We start from the raw sequence: 13,932 nt of genomic DNA, 5'->3' as shown, positions 1-13,932 counted from the left end.
CATGGGGACTCTAGAGGCTTTGTTCAGGACCGAGGTGTATCAATAAGAGCACATTATGGCTCCTAACAGAGAGGTGCACTCACCACCCTTGTAATACAAGGTCAGATCTGTAGTATCTGTACCTAAAGGGAAAATAGAAAAGTGCAGTTGCATTTTCATATCTTACATATTGGTACAATCATGCTTGAATCTATGTATGAAGCGCTGAAACAGTGGTGTTAAAAAACTCAAATCACTATACTCAGGATGAGATCATTAATAATAATAATAAAGAAATTTATAAAGCGCATGGTTACGCCATCTTGGCGTGTCCCAGCGCTAGGGTGAGATAAAGTGGCAGCGACCCTGCTCCAGGCGCTCAGCCTAACTAGCCAGAGAACAAGTGGGTTTTAAGCGCCTTCCTAAACCTAACTTCAGAGGTCTCCATCCGGAGATTTATAGGAAGTTTATTCCAATTCTGAGCTGCCAAGACCCGGAAGGATCTACCTCCCATTCTGGCCTTCTTCACTTTAGGCACCATCAACAGGCAAGTCCCACTGGGTCTCAGGGACCTTCCAGGCACACAGCTGGTGACAAGGTCCTTCAGATACGAAGGACCTATGTCCTGGGTGATGTGATGGCAAGCACAAAGTGCTTTAAACATCACTCTTCCTAACTGGCAGCCAATGCAAAGTATCAAGGGCTCTTTTGGAGGCTGCCCTCCGAGGCTGCACCGGTACCAGTCACGCAGCGGCGTTCTGTACAACCTGCAATCTCCCAAGGCATTTAACAGTAGCGCCCAGATAGAGGATATTGCCATAGTCTAGGCGAGATGTAATGAGGGCGTGCACCAACGTCTTCCTCGCCCCTATAGGAAGGAGATCCATTGTTTTCCATACATTTTTGAGGACTCTGAAACATTTCCCCACTACCTGTCAAGTGTGTGTTTCATAGGAGAGAGTGGGGTTCAGCCAGACTCCGAGATTTCTTACCAGGGTACATGGAAACGGAGTGGCGCCCAGAATCGGAGGCCACCATGCCGACGTCCAGCCTGATGCATTTCCCCCACCACAAGCACCTCGGTCTTGCTGCCATTCAACTTCAGGCAGTTCTTCGCCATCCAGGAGACAAGCTCCTGCATGCATTCCCTGAAATTAGAGGCAGCAACATCCGGCACCCGAGATAGGGAGATCACCAGCTGGGTGACGTAGGCATATGATTCAACCTCTACTCAAAACCCTGCGCTATCTCAGCCAGAGGAGTAACATACACATTGAACAGGGTTGGGCTCAGGGCAGAGCCCTGAGGCATAACCTGTTCCAGCTCGACATCTCTGGAATAGTGCGCTCCCTGTCTGACCTGAAAGCTACGCTCTACCAGGAATGATTTCAGCCATTTCAGAGCAGAGCCAGAGACACCGCCTTTATTCAGACACTGCAGCAAGGTGTAATCAGCCACAGTGTCAAAGGCAGCGCTAAGATCTAGCATAACCAGGTCCATAGTGTGCCCAGCGTCTGCCCCCTACCTAATGGAGTCTGTGGCCAGGAGTAATGTGGACTCCGTAGAATGAAAAGCCCGGAAGCCCGATTGGGACCGGTGCAAAAGGCAGTATTCCTCAGCATAGGTCATCAGCTGTTGATTGACCACCTTCTCCGCTATTGTTTGGCAGAAGCGAGATAGGTCTCAGATTTTCCAATATGTCTGGACTGATGTTCGGGTTCTTCAGGAGAGGAAGAACAATGGCTCTTTTCCAACTGCCAGGCACTGTATGAGACCTAAATGAGACCTCCAAAACATGCCTGATATAGGGCTCTAGAATATCCATAATTCTGCCCAACAACTTGGGTGAGGCGGGGTCCCTGGGTGAACCAGAATTGATGCTACTACAGATTTTTCTGAGAAGCTCGGGGGAGGAAATGGTACAATTATACAGTCTCTGACCCACCTCAGCTTCCCCATTCTTTTCCTCGAAATCCACACCCCTCATTCCAATCCCTGGAAAGGAGGAGTACATTTTCTCCACTTTCTCAGCGAAAAAGTTTGCATTCCGGTTGCATTACTCGGCCGAGCCAGCTACTGCAAGGGAGGAGATCTCCTTATATATTTTATAGAGTTCTTTGGGGGGATTTTCTGCAGACCCAATTTTCGCCTGATAGTAGGTAGCTTTTGCACGCCTAATAAGGCCATAGTATTTTTTCGTTCCTCAGTATATTTCACTTTATCATGGCACAAAAATCCCTTTCTCCACTGCCTCTCCAGGCGTTTACATTCAGCTTTTGCAAAATGCAGAGCAAATGTCAACCAAGGTGCAGATTTCTGAGCCCTACCCGATTATTTATTAGAGAGCAACGGGGCCGCCGTATTAAGAGCATTATCTATGCGCCTCTCCAGGTTCAAACAGGCAGTATCAATATCTGTGCCCCCTGGGGACCCGTCTATCATCAGTGCTCTGTTAAAATCATCCCACGCGAAATGTTTCCATTTCCGGCGCGGGTGATTGCATGACACTTTTTCCAGACATCCGGTCTCTGGCACCCCCACCTTGAAGGGGATCAAACAATGATCCGACCAGGGAACCGGGAGGGGGGAGGTATCTCCTACATCCTCCCAGCTAGCAAACACAGGATCTAAAAGGTGTCCGTGCTGATGTGTAGTGGCACAGGATTTCAGGCTCATATGGAGCGCTAGAAGGTCATGACTTAGGCTAGAGGCCTCCTTATCCAAAGGATCCTCTAAATGCAGTTTCAGGTCACCCAGTACCAGAAGCTTATCATGTCTTAAGGCCAAGTGGGCAATCCCCTCAACCAGACTCGGGAGGAAATGTGTAGGGGGACCGGGAGGTCTATAGACCAAGAGCCCTGTCACCGTAAAATTAGCATTAATTTTAAGCATATAAGAACCCGCCTCACTTTCACAATTCATAGATGGTTCGAGGAGGCACTCAAGGGGGGGGTTAGAGATTACTGCTACCCCTCCTCCTCTGCCTGTCGCCCTATCCATTCTGGCTATAGTATAGCCAGGGAGAAATGCCTCTAGGATATCTGGCTCAGAATCATTATCCAGCCAGGTCTCCGTAAGAAACAGAATGAGCAGGTCATAGATTTCAATTGTGTGTTTACATAAAGATCTACAGTTCAATAACCCGCAGCAGAGAACAGCACTCCCTGACTGCCTTAAACGCTCAGTGTTCCACCTGAACGAGCAGTGACAGCAGGCCTCATCTAGGGTGGCAGCCATACTGTGCCATACTGTGCCTACAGCCGCTAGCCATAAGAGGGCACAATGCCTGCAGCTCTGTCGAGTTATGTTGAACTCTTACCGCTATCGGAGCAGGTCGGAGCGTCTAGGTTGCGCAATAAGTGAATACAACTAAACTGGGCTTAGTCAAGAGTATAGCGGATGTGCCAAGGAGGGGTCTCAGAGAGGAATCAATGCATAGTTATTGCCATATTAAGCAAACATTAGTGCTCATAGAGGGGCAGTATTTCAGTCTAGGCCTAATTTATATTTGTGCTTATAGTTGGTAAGTGTACTGTTATTATACATAAGATGAAGAAAGGGTAATTGAGAAGCTCGTGATCGTTATAGTGGCTACATATCTCCAAATCATAGGCGCTCTCATTACCTTGTTAGCGTTGTGCCGGGCCTAGTCTGGGTGCCAGTGAGCTAAGGGAAAACAATTCTGTAGGGATGAGAAAGGGGGTTAGTTACGTCTTACTGAGAAGGCCTCCAGTGCCGGAGGAGTCTCCTCGTGGTCTCCCACCGATTTTTACAAGTCACTTGCTTGAACTGGCTCTATGTGTGGTGCCCCGGGTGATGCAGGCCCGTACAGAGCTCGTATTTACCTAAGGTGAAAGTAAAAATAGGAGTAGGACGCTTTACAATGTCGGCAGTTGGCATAATTGGTTAGTATTCTCTGTTGGAGTAATAGTAAAAAGACTACTACTGAGAATCACCGCTTGTTGGTTAAATTCAATACATTGAATGAAGTTAAAGATTAAAAATGTATTAATTTATCCAAATGTTCTCTTCTGGTTCTTGGGAAAAACATCTTTAAAAACGTTCTAAGAGTCAGTGGAATAGGCACTGGGGTGGATAACGTGCTCAAGATTATTGTCACAATTCATAAGGACATTACTTTCGTTGGGACATGGTATTTGTTTCATATGTTTGGGATCATCCTGTTTCAGTATTCACATGTGAGATGTTAGGGGCGATGGTGTCACTCCGTTTTTCTCTGGGCGGGATACTTCATGTGTGATAATATTGTGTGTGTTCACATTAATGCGTACCACAGGATATTATCGTTCAGTCCCTCTATATCTGTCTTAATGCGATGGATCCAACGTTGCTCTTTTTCGAAGAGGATTCTTTCGGAATTAAGGGTCTTCATCTGTAGTGTCTCTAGGACTACCTAGTTCAGAACCTCAGTGTTGTGATTACTTTCAATGTATTTTCGTCCACAGGGACACACAATCATGTAAACCACATGTGTTGTGTTGCAGTTTGTGTGATGGCGCAACATCCATGTAAAAATGTGGTAAAAGTTGTAGAGTATTGGTTATTTTGGTATGTTTACAGACTGAGCAGGAGCCACAAGGATAGTGTCCTACTACTAGGCTTAGGTTCCAAGCTGTGGTTTAGCTTTCTCTTTTATGATGGGGCTGGTCTTGTGTGTACAAGAAAGTCCTTGATGTTTCGCGTTTTTTTGTTCGCGAATCGAGGTTTAGGCCATTTTAGGGTATTTGATGGAAGATTCCTCCAGTTCTTGTTGATGATTTTCTTCACGGTGTTCGTGGAAGTACTGTATGTTGTTGCACAGGTTAGGAGATCCACAGGTACTTCCGATGGGATAGTGTCCAGTAAGCTTTCTCTTGAGTGGTCAGTTCAGTGCTGTAGTACGTATATTGGATGTTTGTGTTGCTGGGTATTACACTGTAATTTGTTGGGAACTGACAGGTATTTAAATTTGGAGTTCACAAATTCCGTGTTGCATTGTGTAAGGAGCAAAGACAAACTTCCTTAAGAAAATAAGAGCTAAAAACGAGAAAATAAGGTCTATTTCGAGAAATTATGCAAGAATACCTGTTTGGGAGGGTAAAGAGGCCCCTGTTTGTATCAACATCAGGCTACACACTTTTATTTGGATCAGAGGAATAAGATCACAACAAATGATTGGTGTTTGCAATTTTCCCCACAAGGCACATTTAAACTAAAAAATATTTGGGAACTTAAGGTGAGTGTTGTACGAAATGAACCTACAGCCAAGACAGGCTAAATATGATGCTTGAATGCATGGGAATGAGCTGCATGTGCTATATAGAAGGAGAAATATAAGACCCAAGTGAGAGATATGGTCCATAGTTGGATGGAGTCAAGGTGGAATACAGAGAAGTAATGGTGGAGAGAAAATATGCGTGAGGGCACAGGGATGCATCATTTGATAGCAAAGGGAAGGACAGAAAGAAAGACACATGAGAGAGACTTGGAGATGAACGTAGAGGGGATGAGGGTGGCAGTGACACCGATGATGAATTTCTGAATGATTTGCTAACTTCCGGGCCACATCCATACATTGCTGTTCATCAGACAGCAGGAAACCAACAGGCCCTAATTGGAGTTGAAGGAGAAGAGATAAGCATGACTGCAAGTGCAAGTGCAAGCATGTCTGATGATCAGAGTTCTGCAGGGGGAGGTTTACCTCTTGTTACTCTAGGTACATTATTCGGAGCCATTTGTAATACTGTTATCATTACCACACTAGTGGCATCCACTGTCACCAAAACTCCTAGTACAGTATATACTTGTGCTTTACAGGATTTAAGAGCATGGCCACATACATGCGGGGTACCTCTATAAATGTACCCGTGGTAGGCTCAGAGGCAGATGCAGCTTCACAAACCCATGAAAAAGAGACTCCTAGAGAATTGGATGTTTTAAGATTAAAGGCAGAAATTTTGGAACTTGCGAAGGGGAATCTTGACTTTCGTTTCATATATGGGTATAATGAAGGAGAGCCTATATTCTTGAAGAGGGAAGCTGCAAGGTGTGCTTGTTGGGTGCATGAATAATTGAAAGAGCTCACTACAGAATTTGGAGTTTATTTGAATAAAAGTCAGGATTTAAAGATGACATTTCAGAATGTTCATGAATGATGATACTTTAAAGAGCTTGAGGACATCAGATTTGAAATTTCATGTCTGTAAGTTACTAGGATGTATCTAGAAATGGGGTGGGGCACTTAAAAGTACAAGGGAGGCAAGGAAACAGGAAAAGAAAGAGAGAGTTCAGGTGGTTCAGAAGGAGCCACTGGTGGAGTGGCACGGAGGTGAGAGAGTATTCATTAAGAAAGCTGCAGGGTGTTGGATATGTGCTCGTGCCTTGGTGTCATGGTGGTCATTTTACATTCATAATTCAGTTTCCAAAGTTGCAGGAGAATTCTCACCATAGTTATATCACATACATGTTTTAGTTCACTTTGAGACAAAATAGAGCAGAGAAGGGTGCTTTCTTCATGGGAGAACTGATTATTTAACGTTTCCTTTTCAAACTACTTTATATTCAATATGTTCTCTTGCCTATTGATTTGGAACTCACCTACATATATGCATTCATTTATTGATTAATCACTGATTGATACTAATTTAATGATTTGGGATTGGTAAAACCTTTAATAAATCCTATAGTTTGAAAACATAAAAACTCCTTGTCATCCATGTGGAGCCTAATGTCCTTGCCATTATTTTAATTTGGTAATGTGATGACTATCCTGAGTTTTGAATCTCCATTAATCTGAGAGCACATATAGGTCCTGAATGGGCACAAAGACAATCGCTCCATCAGATAAATATTTTCGTTTAATTAAAACTGTGAGGCGGAAGAAAATCAGCTTAGTCTTAGATTGGGCTTAGGGGGCTGGCATTGAAATGGTTTAGAGCCTTCCAGTCAGATAGATCATTCCAGGTCCTGGTACCACCCTATCATTCCAGAGATTATGCTCTGCAGCACGGGTTGCCACAAGGCTCTATTTTGAGCCCTATGCTGTTTAATGTCTATGTACAACCTTTAGCGATGGTAGCTAAAAGCAGAGGGCTATCATTGGTGTCATACGCTGACGACACTCAATTAGTGATCGCCTTTTCCAAGAATTGTAAAAGCAATTTTATTAAATTCAAAGAAAACGATTGCTGATTGGATGGCCCGGAACTGCTTGCAGCTAAACGCTAGTAAGTCAGAGATTCTAGTGATAGGAAAGGACTGTGATCTGGGGTCAGAGCAGTGGTGGCCTGATAGCCTTAATCCGACACCAGTACCTAAGGAGGCAGTAAAGAATCTGGGAGTGTGGATTATTAGCCGATTATCATTTGACACCCATTCTAAATCAGTTGCAGGGACCTGTTTTGGACTCCTGCTTTGGACTAAAACCTCTACTGGGCTTCTTTGGCCAAAGATTCTCCAAACCATTGTTCAGGCGACAATACTTTCCAGGCTGGATTATGGAAACAGTCTATTCCTGGGAGCCAACAAATCTAGCGTGCAACGGCTTCAAAGAGTACAAAATGCAGCCGCCCGCACTCTGCTGACGTTGCCAAAACGCTGTCCAGTGTCAAAATATTTACGTAAGTTACACGGGTTGCCAGTAGAAGAAAGGATACAGTTTAAAACACGTTGCTTGGCCCATAAAATATTTACCCAACAAGCACCTCCGGTTCTGGCCAGCCTGCTAATGGCATATTCACCAAGGCGCGTTTTGCGCTCAATGGATCAAAAGCTTGCTTGTGCCCCCCCTTTTTAAGATCTAGACTAGGCTGGCACTCGTTTAAAGTCCTGACAGCTAGATTATAGAATTCGCTCCCAGTTTACATCAGAGGAATTCAGAATCATCTAATGTTTCGGAAAGCGATTAAGACCTGGCTCTTCTGGGCATAAGGCCTGCTCTAATTATGGCATTGAGTTATCAGTACTTGTATGCACTGGGACGCCCCATTGCTGGGGCAGCCATGAGCAATATAAATCCTGAAATAATAATTTGCAAATATCTTGACCCAGGTAGCAGGTTTGTAAAGAACATGATCTTATGTTTGGATCTTCCCAGCTCAGGTGAAGAGGCAATGAATGCTAGATTATACCTCTGATATATCTTGTAATTATTCTTTCACGGCTGGTTTCAGCTAGAGGAGATAGTCACAGAACAAAATTTAGCTCTTCTTTCGTTAGGTCTCTTCTCTGATCATTACGTAGTGAATCGTGATGCAATTTTGGTTAGCTTTGGTTGGATTAAGAAATTATGCAAACCTTCCTCGAGACGCTTAATCAGTGAAAAAAATCTTTGATTTCTGTTGCCTGCCTACAATATAAATGGAATTCCCTGTCCTATGGGAGTACAAGGGAGATCCGCTCCTGAGATGTCACTGTGATAAATTTGCAGGGCAGCAACCTGCTGCATTCCTTCAATTATTTTTAAAGCATTACAGTCTTGCACATGAAGGTTGGTCTGAAGACGTTTGTGGCATGAAGTGCTCTCTACTATGAGGTAAAAGGCCGAGCATTATTATATACAATTATTTGTGTTTAAAACATCTTATGCACAAGAGTTTAGTTGTGTTCAGTTCAGTTCATAATCTTTATTCGATTGTAAGTTTTACAATCATAAAAGTGCATTTTATGAGCACACAGTTAAAAACATTATACACAATTCATTTTCAAATGGCAGATAATGACACAGTAAACAGTACAATATATCAGACAATATGAGCATGGGCAATATAAAAATATAAATAACTGTAATCTTAAAAAGCACCTAAAAATTTTTACAGCTTGGGTAGTCCTCACATTGCAATGACCAGAACAGGGAAGGACAAACTACTTGCAGTAGATGTCATTACCCTTAGTCCCTCCTTCTCAGTTATCGTCATTACATCCTAGCCTCCCTGCTTCTCAAACACGTTTCCCAGGTTGCTTAGAATTGGAGGAGAGGTTTATTGTTTGGCTTGTTACTATAGGGCCTTCTTTTTATACAGATTTGCCCTGTAAGAAATGTGGTTACTGGTTGAGGGGGTGAAACTCTACTCAAGCACTAACTACAATCCTTGTTAGTGTGAAGTCGCAATCAAACCCCAAATTATCCTGTGCTCAACCCTCTCGTAGCTTGGCACAGAGCAGTCATTCAAGCTTAACTTAGAGGCCAAGTGTAAAGTATTTATTCAGCACTTCAAACAGTAATTAAGTGACAACAACACATGAAACATTTTACACCAAAGTATAAAAATAGAGCAACATCTAATAAATAATTTGCCACCAAAACAACAAAAATCCAATCAGAAGAACCAGAGTTATGAATAGCGCCTAAAGGCCCAAAGCTCTACTCGTGGCTATCTGGTCATGCGAGGTTGTGAGAAAGTCACAAGTACAGCCTGCCGAGATGGAGCCTGAGTCACATACAGGGACCAGGTTAGTCCCTCTGAAATAGTTACCTTCTCAGTCCAGCTCCGTGCCTGTTGGAAGGGGTAGCAGAGAGCAGGGAGAGTGTTGTGGGTGTCCTTCGAACTAGTGTGAAGAGCTAGTCAGTCGTTTCAGACAGTTGTTGCTACAACACGCAGATCCTATCAGCATTGCTGATAGTCTGGGCTAGAGCTTCGCAATGGTGGTCACAGCAGTGGTTGAAGCTGTAGCACCAAAATTTGGTTCACCTGAACGTCGAGGTGGCGGCTGTCACAGGCAGCAAGGTCTTGGCGCTGTGTGCCTCATTGGCGAGGAGTACAAAAGCATCAGGGGAGCTCAAATTAGGCAATGCCAAGTGTCCAGAATGGGAGGGGCACCTGCTAAACATCAGGAACTCACTCCAGCAGAGGCCAGCTGGGCTCAGTGTAGCAGTCCTTCGGTCAGTGAGTCAGTACCGCAGCCCTTCTTCTGAAGTATCCATAGGTCCAGGAATGTACTGAAGAGTTGGTGATTGAGATCCTATATTTTACCTGGTGCCTCCTTTGCAGTGAGAACAGCTTCCAGAGGGTTCCCTTTGAAATGCTCAGGTGTCCTGACTTCCCTGCCATGGCACCAGACTAATTACAAGGGGTATGCAATCCTTTGTGAAAAGACAAGGAACATTCAATTCACATGTAAGTGGGGCTATGCCTAACTCCTACCTCCCATCCTGGCAGTGATGGCCTATCAAGACACACCTAAGTTCTCTGATCTGTGTGGCTGTCTAGGAGGAACACACAAAGACCAACTGCCAACTCCACCCAGTTAAGTGACTCTGAAACAGACTGTAGGCAGGAAATGCCTAAGGAAGGACATTTTTGCAAGTGCTATTTTTAAAATTGGAATTCAAAATCCAACATACAATTCTAAAGACACCAAACATGAATTGTTTACCTATGTCAATCTTATCCTATAGCAGAAGCAGGCCTCGTGGTAATGAAAACAAACGTAAGTGTTTTTCACTACCAGGGCATGTAAAACCTAAAATTACATGTCCTACTTATTAAATACATTGCACCCTGCCCTTTGGGCTGTTTAGGGTCTAGCCTGTGGTGACTATGTAATAAAAAGGCAGGTTTGAGACTGGAAATCTTTTTTTTTTTGCCAGGTCAAAATGTCAGTTTAAAACTGCACACAAACGCTACCATGGCAGGCCTGAATAGAATTTCAAGGCTACTTAAAAGAGCGGAAAAGCAAGCCCTGCAGGCCCACCAGTAGCAATAAATTAACAGGCCCTAGATACATGTGGTAGCACTTTTTTAGGGATTTACAAGCAAATTAAAAAATATCAATTGGGTGTAAGCCAATTCTTTCTCCTTTAGAAGAGAAAGCACAAGCACTTTACCGATAGTTCACAGTGGAAAAGTGCACAGAGTCCTAAGGCCAGCAAACACGAATGCAGCAAAAGTGTGGAGGATAAAGGCAAAAAAGTTTGGGGGTTACCCTGCAGAGAGTGCCAGGTTCAATACATGATATTACCGCTGTTAAGATTGTCTATTGAAGGCATGATGCCTCACTATGTAATGACTAGAAAAGTGTAGGATGGATTCAGATTAACAGTAAGTGATAGAAGTATGTTCTTCCATGGCTTAACTGATATATAATCTTGGAGTTTATCCTGTCATTGTAAATAACATGGTAATATATCTGAGCAGCCATCCTCGTACAGGAAAAACATATGGCTTAGATGCCCAGATAATCCAGAAATCACTGAAGTACTAGAAGCATCCCATGCAAATGCATGATTGTTGTGGGTTTCCAGATATACCCTTGCATTGCCTATTTCTCCCACTGCAGATTGGCACTATTAGAGAAAATCTGATGACATAAGGTTAGAGTAAAAGTGAAGATCGATATGACTGTCACGACTGCTCAAGGCACATCAGAGACACTCATGACCACTGAGGGCTACCCAGGGCTTTCAGAGGCACACATGAATATTGAGGGCTGTCCGTGGCCATCAGAGGCACACAAGATCATTGAGGGGCACAGGGGGTACTGGAGCGCTAACCCAGCAGCTAGTAGGGCCATCAAAAGTACACAATACCACGGAAGAGGTGCAGGGAACCCAATTGCTCTTCTGCTAAGGACTGGAAGTTGGGAAGTCTGAAAACGTTTCTAAGTCTCAATCTAAGAAAGGAATGTGTTCTTTTTTCTGAGTAAAACCTCGTTTACGTGCTGGACAAACCTGAATTCAAATTAGATGATGTTGAAGTGTTGGTTGGATATGTTTCATGGTTGGTCCTCTTGTAGCTCTGCAGGAAATAGATTTTACAAAGTCCTCAAACTTCCTTTGGTGCCCAAATAACCACTGGAGTACACTTCTAAGGCCCCGATGACATCAAGGTGAAAAGTAGCGTCTTTCAGGTTGTCAGGCAGAGGGTGACATCAAGGTCCAGTCTAAGTCCATTTGCCACTGTTCAGCAGCTAAGATTCTCCACAGGAATGTCCTCATAAGCTTTTTTTATGTTCCTGGAGCCACCCTAGGGAACCAGTTTCTTGGAGAAATGTATGTCCCTGGATTTCCAGTTAAGAGGACTGCAACCTCCTAAGTTCCTTCTCACAAGCCACAGCTGCCAAGAGCAGCAGCTTCAGTCCGACTGGATGCATTATTGTAAAAATCATCCCATTGTAGTGAAAAACTTACATGCTGAATTTTTATTCTATAATGATTTGTATTTGTATATATTTTTAATTGCATCAAAAAATGTGTTAAGAATTATAACAATATCTAACTCTGCTATTTTTGATAAAATAATAAATGAAGTGTACAATTTTACGTGTTGCTATATATTTTTATAATAAAGATTTCCTTTGGTTCACTGTATATTGGATGTGATTGACATATTACCACTGAAAAACACAGAAAAGAACATTCTTTGTTACTACTTTGCACCTCCCGGTCCTGTCTGGTTAACCTGGGTAACTGTCTTTTTTTGTGGAGTAAGTGGGGAATGTACTCTGGTAATCCTAGTGCCCTCCCAAATATAACACCTTTTTAGAGTGCGTAGGGTGATAGAATGAAATACATTGTAGAGGTGTTGGGAAGGAGTTATTTTTGAAGGAGAAATAAAGGGAAAAATGTGCCTTTGCACAACGCTGAATTTAACTCTGCATACATTTCTCCCTTGGGGAAATGCCAATTTCAATACAAAAATAAAGTTACATGACGTCCCCAGCATTGCATCTGGAACATTTCATTTCAAAGACATTTGCGAATTGTACATACTACTATACACAAATAGTCTTGAAAGTGTGGTTGTATGGCTTTGATCTGTTTTATGTGCCATTGTGAGCAGAGTTTCATTTTTTCCATTTGACAGGTAAACTTATACTTGGATGCAAATATAAAAGTCAAGCTGTGGATAATTAGATCGATCACATGTGAATAGTTTCTTGAATTTGTTTACCTGAGAAGCATCTACACTTGTATTCTCTTTGGAGTTGTAAATTATACTATAACGCTAACTATTACTCTACAACACGAGCACAACAACAAATACAATTGCCACACACTTGCAGCAACACTAAGGGCCAGATTTATGAAAGTGTCATCCAACTCAACGCGTTTTGGATGACCTAAACTGAGGGCTTGGTGTGCAGACAGACTTTAGACACAGGATGAGTCAGCCGTTAGACCAGCTAGCTTTACAGTGCCACTACCACCATCCTGTTTTCGACAGTGGTGTAGGTGTAGGCAGTTTCTGGCAACTACTGAACATAACAACCCTGATTCCTCAGGTATTGTGGAAAGAATACGGTATCTTTCGCTCAGTCACTCGTGCTCACTTTTCTCTGAATACATAAAATGACGATTGGAATGGTTTCACTAATTATTTAATGGTCAAGCGTCAGTCTAGTATGAAACATGTTAGCTGCGACAATCAAAATACAGGAGCACACAAATGTAATTGGAAGTACCAATATCATAAAAAGTAGATACATTTCTACCATTGTGCTAATAGGATGAATAAAACATATTATATAAAACAATAGTATTGACGTACTCCTACAATACGTAGCCTACCTAAATATACCTAGCCTACGTATGTGGGTGAAGCCTGTGTGTGTTAATTTCAGGATATATCCTAATGGAGCCAAGATTCCCATGGGAGAGGACTAACCCCTCACCTCATGGTTCTGAGTGAAGGACCCCGTCTTTGCATCGAGGATGGCACTCCGCTCGGTCACATGATTATTCACAACTACCATTGACAGGAACCTGGGCGTCTCATTTCCATCTCTCTTGTTTATTGAGCCCCTGAAGAAGGGCAGTATCACTGCCCAAAATGCATTGGGGCTATTTTGAATGCATTTAAAGCATTATGCATAACCGACTATGGATCTATAAATAAGATACAATGACCTCATGAAAATAATGAGCATTAACTTTTGCTTTATAAATTAAAAAAGAATTATGGACTGCAACGTTGGATTCTTTTGGATTATTTGAATAGAACGTTTACTTTTTGG

This window comes from Lissotriton vulgaris, chromosome 6 (genome assembly GCF_964263255.1).
Source record: "Lissotriton vulgaris chromosome 6, aLisVul1.2, whole genome shotgun sequence".
In the NCBI taxonomy this organism is placed as follows: domain Eukaryota; kingdom Metazoa; phylum Chordata; class Amphibia; order Caudata; family Salamandridae; genus Lissotriton; species Lissotriton vulgaris.
This window is presented reverse-complemented; position numbering follows the sequence as displayed.